This window comes from Ctenopharyngodon idella, chromosome 16, assembly GCF_019924925.1.
Source record: "Ctenopharyngodon idella isolate HZGC_01 chromosome 16, HZGC01, whole genome shotgun sequence".
NCBI classification, from domain to species: Eukaryota; Metazoa; Chordata; class Actinopteri; order Cypriniformes; family Xenocyprididae; genus Ctenopharyngodon; species Ctenopharyngodon idella.
Genome location: NC_067235.1, coordinates 2,902,617 through 2,911,932, shown reverse-complemented (window position 1 = coordinate 2,911,932; position 9,316 = coordinate 2,902,617).

Below are 9,316 nucleotides of genomic sequence, written 5' to 3'. Positions count from 1 at the left end.
AGGTAAGTAGTCCGTAGCATTAGACATGGTCAGACAATAGCTATGTTTCCATCCACCTTTTTTATGCACATTTTGGGATATCGCATAAAAAAAAAAAAAACACTCTGGATGGAAACGCCAAGATTTGCAAAAATTCTAAAAATGCTCATAAAAAGATTGAGTTGGATATATATATATATATATATATATATGCTCATAAACTATGATGGAAACACTTTTACCAAATAAATTCCTCAATGTGCATAAAAAAAAAAAAAAAATGTGATTTTGCGACGGGACGGCATAACTGGACCGACCAACCAGCAGACCGATCTCATCTGAAATGCTGTTTTGGTTATTCTGAAAAGCCTGAGCAAAGTCTGTCGTCAAAGTGGTTCACTATAATTACGTCCCAGAACTTTCTTACATGACTGTGTTCCCAAACAGCAGGCATCTACCTCCATCTACCTTACTGCGTTTCGTCTGCGCACTCTGAGGCACAGGCAATGTATTATATATGAAAATTTTTATATACAGTGGCTTCTCTTACTGCAGCAACTTCCATTTTTCTTGATATTTAGTGCCAGTTTATCAGGAAGTGACGATTTTGTTCTCTTCGACTCACTGAATGGAAACAGCGCTTTATTCACAAATTTTGCGCATAAGTTAAATTCGCAACTTTGGATGGAAACACAGTTACTGACTGAAGGCGTGTTTGTGCTCTATATAGTGCTGCTGATGAGGCTAGATGAGTTCCAGGTGTGCGTGGTTAACAGCCAGGGAGGATGATGGGAAATGCAGTCTCTGACATTAGTGTTATTTCATTGCGTTATCACAAATAAAACAATTGACTCCAAGCACTACTACCCAAAATGCTTACAAAATCTTTAAAACATTTTTTGTAATATTTGAATAAAGGGTGAAGATGTACATTTTTGGCCACTGTACAGTAGTTTTGACCTGTAGTGGAGTGCAAAAAGGCACACCTGGGTAAAAGACGCATTTGATTTAATTTTCCTCTAAACCACTAGATGGCACAAAAACTTGCCACAACACTTTCCAAAACATCCGCTTTTCAAGATGCACGCGGAAATTTGGCTGATCCTGGCCTGATCGCCACAGCAGTGGAAAGTTTGATCTAATTTGATCTAATATTTAATGTTTTTAAAAAAGTAGCAAATGAGAATCGCTAGAATTGTTGAATATATTTTGAGACAAAGGTCTTGTTAATGATTTTCAGTTTTGTTCAAGGTAATTAAAGCAACAGTTTTTCAATAACAGAAGAATATGTAAAAGTATGGTATTTGGGGTAAAAAGCGCCCCATTTCAGCTGGTAAATATCATATATGTATAAGTTGGGTATCAACCTTAGAGACAATCATCAAATTAATAATGAAACCAACATATTTAAAATATGATATTAATCATATCATATAATTTATTGTTACTACTATAACTCTATATTAAATTATTATGGGATTTTCTTCAGTGCTTTCAGAATCTTTAGCTTTTAAAAAGATTTTGCTTCTGTATTTTTAAAATGAACATATTTTAATGACAGTATATTTATTGAACACAAATGAGTACTTTGATTTATTAAAATAAACCGAAAATAGTACAAACTTTGCTAAAGTGATTGTTTTGAACAAGTATTAAGTTAGACATTATTAAAAACATATTATTTTATCTATAGTATTTGTATGAATACTGTGTGTCTTTTGCCCTGTGTGTCTGTGGGGTTAAAGGCCCCTCTCCCACCCCATACATTTATAAGATTTTTAAACAAAATAAACCACTTTTTTATGATTTATTTTCACACAAAATCTGTTGCTCCATAAATGTTCAATACAAACATATGTTTTTTTTTTTTTTTTTTTTTTTCTGCAATCATGCACTATGGGAGTAGTGAGAAGCACATTTTTCTGAAGGTAAGCCTTTAGCCTCCTCCTGGTACACTATTTATGTACGTACATTAAATAGGATGTGAACCCATATGGGAATGCCAACAGACAGTTCTCTCCATTGTAAGCCTCTTAGTTGTTAAACATGAGAATGACTGTATGTCTGCAGGTTCAGCAAATTCATAAGCTTGTTCTGGTTAAAGCAAATTCATTTACATAGTAAAAGAGCCTCGTACTACAGCAATTGTTCACCATTAATTATGACCAACATGATTAAATATTTCAAAAGACGAAACAAAGCTATTCCAGCAGCATCAGTGCGTATGTTGTGAGGAACGACGCTTGAACCGGAGAAAGCCTCTCCTATCACCTGATTCTAATGCAGTGCGGTGTAGTTCAACGCCCTTGGCTAAGTGTGGAGAGTAAAGAGGAACCAATCCTGAGCGGCTCGGCTGATAAGAGCCATCTCGCTCGCTCGCTCTTAGTCAGGGATTCACAGTCTCTCCCTCGGCCAAGAGCCTTTCGTTCAGAGGACTCAAATGAACCACATCATTAACGAAGGTTACTGCCAAGGGCATGCTTTGTGTTGATTATTTTAAAACCCCCTCTTTGACCACAGTCTGGTCCCGACTGTAACCCGCCACACTATTATCCCAGTGCAGCAGCAATTTAAACAGCTAATGCAATCCAAGTTTGTCATGCGATTTTTAAAATTGCCTGACAGAGGTGAGGAAAAACATCTTTGCTTTGGAAAAAGTGTGAAGTTTTCAGGGTGTCAGGAGACTGTAGGTTCTTGTGTTTTCTCTTCAGTTTGACATTCTGCTCTGTTTCCATCAGCTCTCTGACCCGGCTGACCCCACCGGAGGCTGTTTCTCAGTCAGCGCTGCTTGAGACTGTGAGCCCCACTAGGACGCCATCATCCAAAAACACTAGCATTCATGAATTCACACAGGTGCTCGCAGTGGCTGTACATGCTGCTTAGCAGTTAGGGGTGGGCGAGATATGACTTGAAAGAGTAAACCAGTAGAAATATGTCAGCGGGTAGAAAATTTCTAGTATTTTTTTTATATTTACTTTTGCTTTTGTGCACCATGCCACCAACTGACAGAAATAATTTTTTATTTTATTTTATTTTACTAAGCTGAAGTATATCTACAGTATTAATCTCCAGGCATGTTGAGAATTGCGATACACCAGTCATAATAGCAGAACTCATTTAAGGCATGACTTTATTTCAGGTATTTATTTCTATATTTCTGGATCTGTAAATGCAGATTCCAATCATTTTACATTGTCTCAATGCATGACAATTAGACTTTTTTTCTAATAATGGTACTTTTTTGCATGATTCAGATCAAATTAATTTGTATGAAATCACCACTTTGTTACATAGTTATGTTTAACCGTGGGATCAGGTTGGTAATGCTGTAAGTAAAATCTGGATAAATCATGCATTATTTCTGGTTATTATCTATAGTTGCCAAAGACATCTCCAGTGTGTCATGGAGGGATTCATTCGAAACAAATAAAACAAAAGAAAAAACTAAAAACAGAAAATTTGGCACAATGTACTTGAATTACCAAAATTTTTACCTTAAATAAACTGATAACCAAATAATGCATTTGGCACAACAGAAAGCCACATGATGAATCAGAGCTCAATATAAGTGTCCTTTCCATAAAACATGGCCAATACTCATGTAAAGACTGTGCAAAACAAAACACCATCAGGACACCGACACACAACACTAAAATAATGCAATAAACATTCACTAAATGTAAAATTCCCTAACGCACATTACTGAAAACAAAAATAAGAAAACACAAATCCATTTAAATAAAATACAATCCTATGTGATGCGTCATGCAGGGACTTCTGGGAATGTCCATTTTCAGTTGTTTCCTGACTTGCAAAAACATAAATTTGACAATATTTTACAGTAAAATTACATATAAACCCTAGTGTATTTAAAATACATTTAACACTAAGTATAAGTAGACATATTTATTGACATATTGCTTGAGACTAACTGATATAAATATTATAATTAAACTTTATTTGGAGTACTTCTTTATTGCACAATGCACATTTATTTATATTAAAGGGATAGTTCACCCTAAAATGAAAATTATCCCATGATTTATTCACCCTCAAGCCATCCTAGGTGTATATGATGATCTTCTTTCAGATGAACACAGTCGGAGTTATATTAAAAATGTCCTGGTTAGGGATGTAACGATTCACTCAACACACAATTTGATACGATTCACGATACTGGTTTCACGATTCGATTTCCTCACAATTTTTTTTTTTTTTTTTAACAAAATAAGATTTAAATGAGAAAGTATCTTTTTATTATTTCTCAGACACAATGCTGCATATTTCTTTGTGAAATTGAAATATCTTTATAACAAAACTAAATCAAATAAATAAATGGATAATGCTAATAAAAAAAATCTCTTCATATGAGTACATGATCAAGATGTTTATTTGCTCTATTACAGGCTGAACTATCTGTAGCCATTTAAAATTAGAGGCATTGCATTTTAATCACGATCCCAACAAAGATGCTGCATACATGCAGCATGAGCAGTTTTTAATTTAAATTATAATAATTTTTTAACATTTGAAGCAAAAACAGAATCTTCAGACTTTAGCTTTGTGAAATTATGCTACATAAAACTTCATAACAGCAGACGGGCTGCACGAGAACGCAAATTCACTGTCTGACAGCAGGTGGCGCTTATGAAACAGCAGCAATACAGCGCTTCCATGGTTACCGCTGTAAACAAAGCAGAGCTGCGTGCTTATAAAAACTACTTTAAAATGCATTGTACACAAGTAAGATGGAAAGAAAATGCCATCTAAACTTTCCTGAACACAGTCAGCTCTCCTCAGATATACATTCATATAAACCCTCGCCCCCAAATGTATCGTGATTAATTTATCATCTCAACGGACTTGAATCGTCACGTTTTAATCGATTTTTTCCGGATGCATCGTTACATCCCTAGTCCTGGCTCTTCCAAGCTATATAATGGGAGCGAATTATGTATTTTTTTAAAGAACAAAAAAAGCACATCCATCCATCATAAAAGTAATCCATACAACTCCATGGGGTTAATAAATGCCTTCTGAAGTGAAGCGATACATTTTTGTAAGATAAATATATCCATAATTATAACTTTATAAACGTTAATCACTAGCTTCCGATGACGTCCGTCCGTGAGTTCATGAGATAGTCGAGTTCCGGCGTATGATGTAGGAGTAGCGTAAGCTTAGGTGAAAGTAGATGCGGTTCAAACAAAAAGAGCTAGGCAACAAACTCAAGCTCCTCCGACATTTCTCTTTAAAAAATCTTGTTTTAGACTTTTAATTCGTGACCGGTGTTTTGTTTTGCACTTCGTCAGGTTAGAGGTCACTCTTCGACTGGAACTACACTCGCGTACGCGTATGTGATTGTGTTCGTCTGAAAGAAGAACGTCATATACACCTAAGATGGTTTGAGGGTGAGTAAATTATGGGATCATTTTCATTTTAGGGTGAACTAACCCTTTAAACCTAAAATGTGTTTTAATATCACTATTAGTAAAGATATTATGATCACTGTATAATATCAGTCTTTAAATGCAAGATATTTAAAGTGTACCTAAAGTATACTTGCAATAGTTCCACTTTAGCACAATCAAATATACTTAAGTATATCTTTAGATGGACCTCAGCACTACTTCAGGATAACTAAAGTGCATTAAGTACAAAATAAGCTGTTCCAATTTAAAGTATATCAATTTAGTATACCAAAAGTACAACTGCGAGGTATTTATAATAAGTACAAAAATATGTAAATGTATTTTTAGTAGTATACTTAGCATAAATTAAATGTATTTCAAATACATTTTGGTAGGGATGTAAAGTTAAACCATTTACATTTTTTCAGCTTATATGGTAAGTTGACTTGAAGTTAATCAGTTTTTTTTCTCTGTAAAAATCACAACTTTTTTTTACTCTGCTACTCAACCTTAACCTCAACCACACAAAATTAACTGTTTTACTGAATGAACTGGACAGGTTGTATTTTCAGATCCATTTTGCAGAAAATATAGCCATTTATCAATAGCTATGGCATTTTTTTCTGATATAGTCTCAGAGTACACCAGCTGGGATGTTGTTTTTTTCACCACTAGGGTAATCAAACCACCGAGTGGTTGCACTTTAAAAATGAACCCAGTGCCAAGGGTGTGTGTGTGTTTGCTTTATCCACCACTCTCTAGAGGGCAAAGGCAGACCCAAAGAGTTAAAGAACTGTATGGAGCCGTTTCGTACTTTAGACTTCTCCTCAGCAAGCCTGTCACTCATAACCTTATTATCCCCCAAACAGGCGATTCCCTGAGTGACTCCAGCACAGTTCCCTGACTCTGCGTGGTTGATGTTATTGCTTCAACAGACGCCTGTGAAGAACTCTCGCCTTGAAGCCAAGGAGGCTGCAAAGGCACAACAAGCGTCGATAGATCACTGTTTCCCATTCTGAGCGCTAGTTCTAAAACAGCACACTCCTCCGAATGCACGAAGCGTTTCTCTGAGGTATTTATTTTGATGCCAAATGCATAGCACCATACCAGCCACCCATAAAACATCTTTAAGCGAGCTGTCGCTTCTTTAGAGGGAGAACGCACTCTGTATTTCCTGGAAATGAAAATAAAGCCCGTCTGTGCAACTGAAAACTCATGATGTAATTCTCTAGCAAGCAGAGTAAGAGAAAGAATAGCATATAACAGGAAGTCCCTGTTGCCACTTTGAAAATGGTGGAAATTATTTCCATCTGCATTTATGCATTTGGCAGATGCTTTTATTCAAAGTGATTTACACAGCATTAATCAGTGTGTGCGCATGCGCTGCCTAAGAATAAAATCCACCACCTCAGTGTTGCTGGCGCAATGCTTTATACCAGTTGAGCTACAGGAACATTAAAATGTTTGTCATTCCACAAAACACAAAGTATAAAAAAACACTGATTAATAAAATGGTGTTTTGCAGTGAATTTAAACTGATGTTGAGATGTACTTACATCTGTGTTAATTTCCACCCTATTGTGTAGTATATGGCAAAAAGGTTGTATCCGTAGGGAACATCTTGTTCATCCATTGATTGCCCACTGGTTTGGGATAATAATCATTACCAAGACAAGGTTGACTGGTGCGTGAGCCGGAGGCCATTAGTGTCTCATTTTGGCCTGGAGGCCTGAGCAATGGAAATCTATGAATCCAGTGGACCTCATCTGACTTCTGCCGGGCACACACTGTGCTAATGTTTTTTTTTTTGTCCTTTACGATTTATGCATCTAAAAGAAATGTCTGTCAGAGTACGGTATGCATCTTAGCAGGGTTGGAAATTAACGGGAGCTTGGGGGAAAAATGCCACCATAATGAACAAAAATGCCACCCAAATGTAAGATAAAGTAAGAGATTTATTTCGCAGTGTAGACGGCTTCAGTGATTATAATGGGAGTTTGTGTGATAGTGCACGGACTGCTGGCTGAACGTCTGATGCATATGGCACACTTAACTAGAAACACTTCAGGAGTTTTGAAGTCATCATCTGGTTGGTTGAATTATACAGGATGTCTGGGAGACACGTGTGTCACGTTCTTTAACGGTCCGCCTGGAAAAAAATTTTGTGACGCCAAACCCCCTCATGGAAGAAGGACGGCGTCGTGTTTACAACTGTCTCAATGAGCACTTTCCAGGATTAACTGAACGCTGGATTTTCAAAAGTATGTGAAGTTCGCGGCTCCATTGTTGCAGTAAACTTGAACAACGTTCTTAAATGAATAATTTATTAGATACATGCCGGTCTGTTATTATAGGGACATTGACTTTACATTTTCAGGCCCCTAAACATGAAGCGGAACAAAACGAACTGTGATTAGTTGCGTTATATGTCAGTCAAAGGTTCTCTTCAGGCGGTCCTTGTCCAGTGAAAGCTGCGATAGAGTCCAGACTTTCTGCCGTCAGTCTGAAGCTCTGGCTGCGTGAGACTACCGTTACCTTGGCTATGTTCGAAATCACCTCCTATACCCTCATTCACTATTTCCTATATTACTAATACATTAATATAGTTTAGTTGAAGGAGTGAATGAAAACGTGAATTCAGACACTGAGTCAGAATGGCTGGCGCTTTTGCATAGTTTGTGCTTGCTGTTTAATAATCATTTGAAACTTAGCGAACATGCAGCTCTAGTAGTAATGAAAAGATTTATCTTAAACTCTATCATGGAAACTAGCATGTATAAACCTTAATTAAACTATTAAATCATCATTTAAAAAGGAATTTATACCTGTTTGATATTACACTGTACCCACATTGGACCAGCGGTTTTGAAAATGGATGAATGAATGATTCAGCTGTGGGGCGCCATCTTCTGACAAGGCACGGGAATTAATTCGGCACATGACTTTTACAGTGCATTATGGGTATTCTCTAGCTGTTGAACGTACATCAGTTGTACACTCGTTATTGCCGTGCATTGTGGGATTTAATGAGTACACTTGATAACATCCACTATGGTTTCGGACACCACTACAAATAGCTGTCCCCTCAAATAGTGCCCTATTTAGGGGTATAAGGGGTGATTTCAGACACAGCCCTTGTCTCCATTGTAATCTTGTTAGTTTCCATAGAAACCTTTGTTTGTTACCATGTCAACTGATCACCTACACCTGTCCTTCGCTTAGTCTCTTGTTACCTTTATGCATTTAAACCCTCAGTCATCATCTGATTAGTCTCAGCCTCAGACGTCATGTCCACAGACGTACTCTTATCTGGAAACACTTCAGGAGTATTGAAGTCGTCATCTGGTTGGTTGAATTCTACAGGATGTCCGGGAGACGTGTGTGTTGCGTTCTTTAACGGTCCGCCTGGAAACAAATACCGTGATGCCAAACCCCCTCATGGAAGAAGGACGCCGTCATGTTTACAACTGTGACAATGAGCAATTATCAGGATCAAATAAATGCTGGATTTTCAAAAGTATGTGAAGTTCGCAGCTCCATTGTTGCAGTAAACTTACACAGTGTTCTTGAATGAATAATTTATTAGATGCAAGCCGGTCTGTTATTGTAGGGACATCGACTTTCATTTTCACGCCCCTAAACATGACATGAAACAAACCGAACTGTGATTGGTTGCGTTACATGTCAGTCAAACGTCCTCTTGGGCGGTCCTTGGCCAATGAAAGCTGCTGCTGTCAGTCTGAAGCTCTGGCTATGCGAGGCTATCGTCTGATCATCGTCTTGCGTTGAAGTTTCATGCTAGTGTTTCTATGTATGATTCCTGGTGTTTAGTAAATGTTATTTCATCATTCATCTGCGTCAAACATCTTTTTCTGGATTATCCAGCGTGTGACAACAGGCATATTTACTAAAGCAATCATCAAATC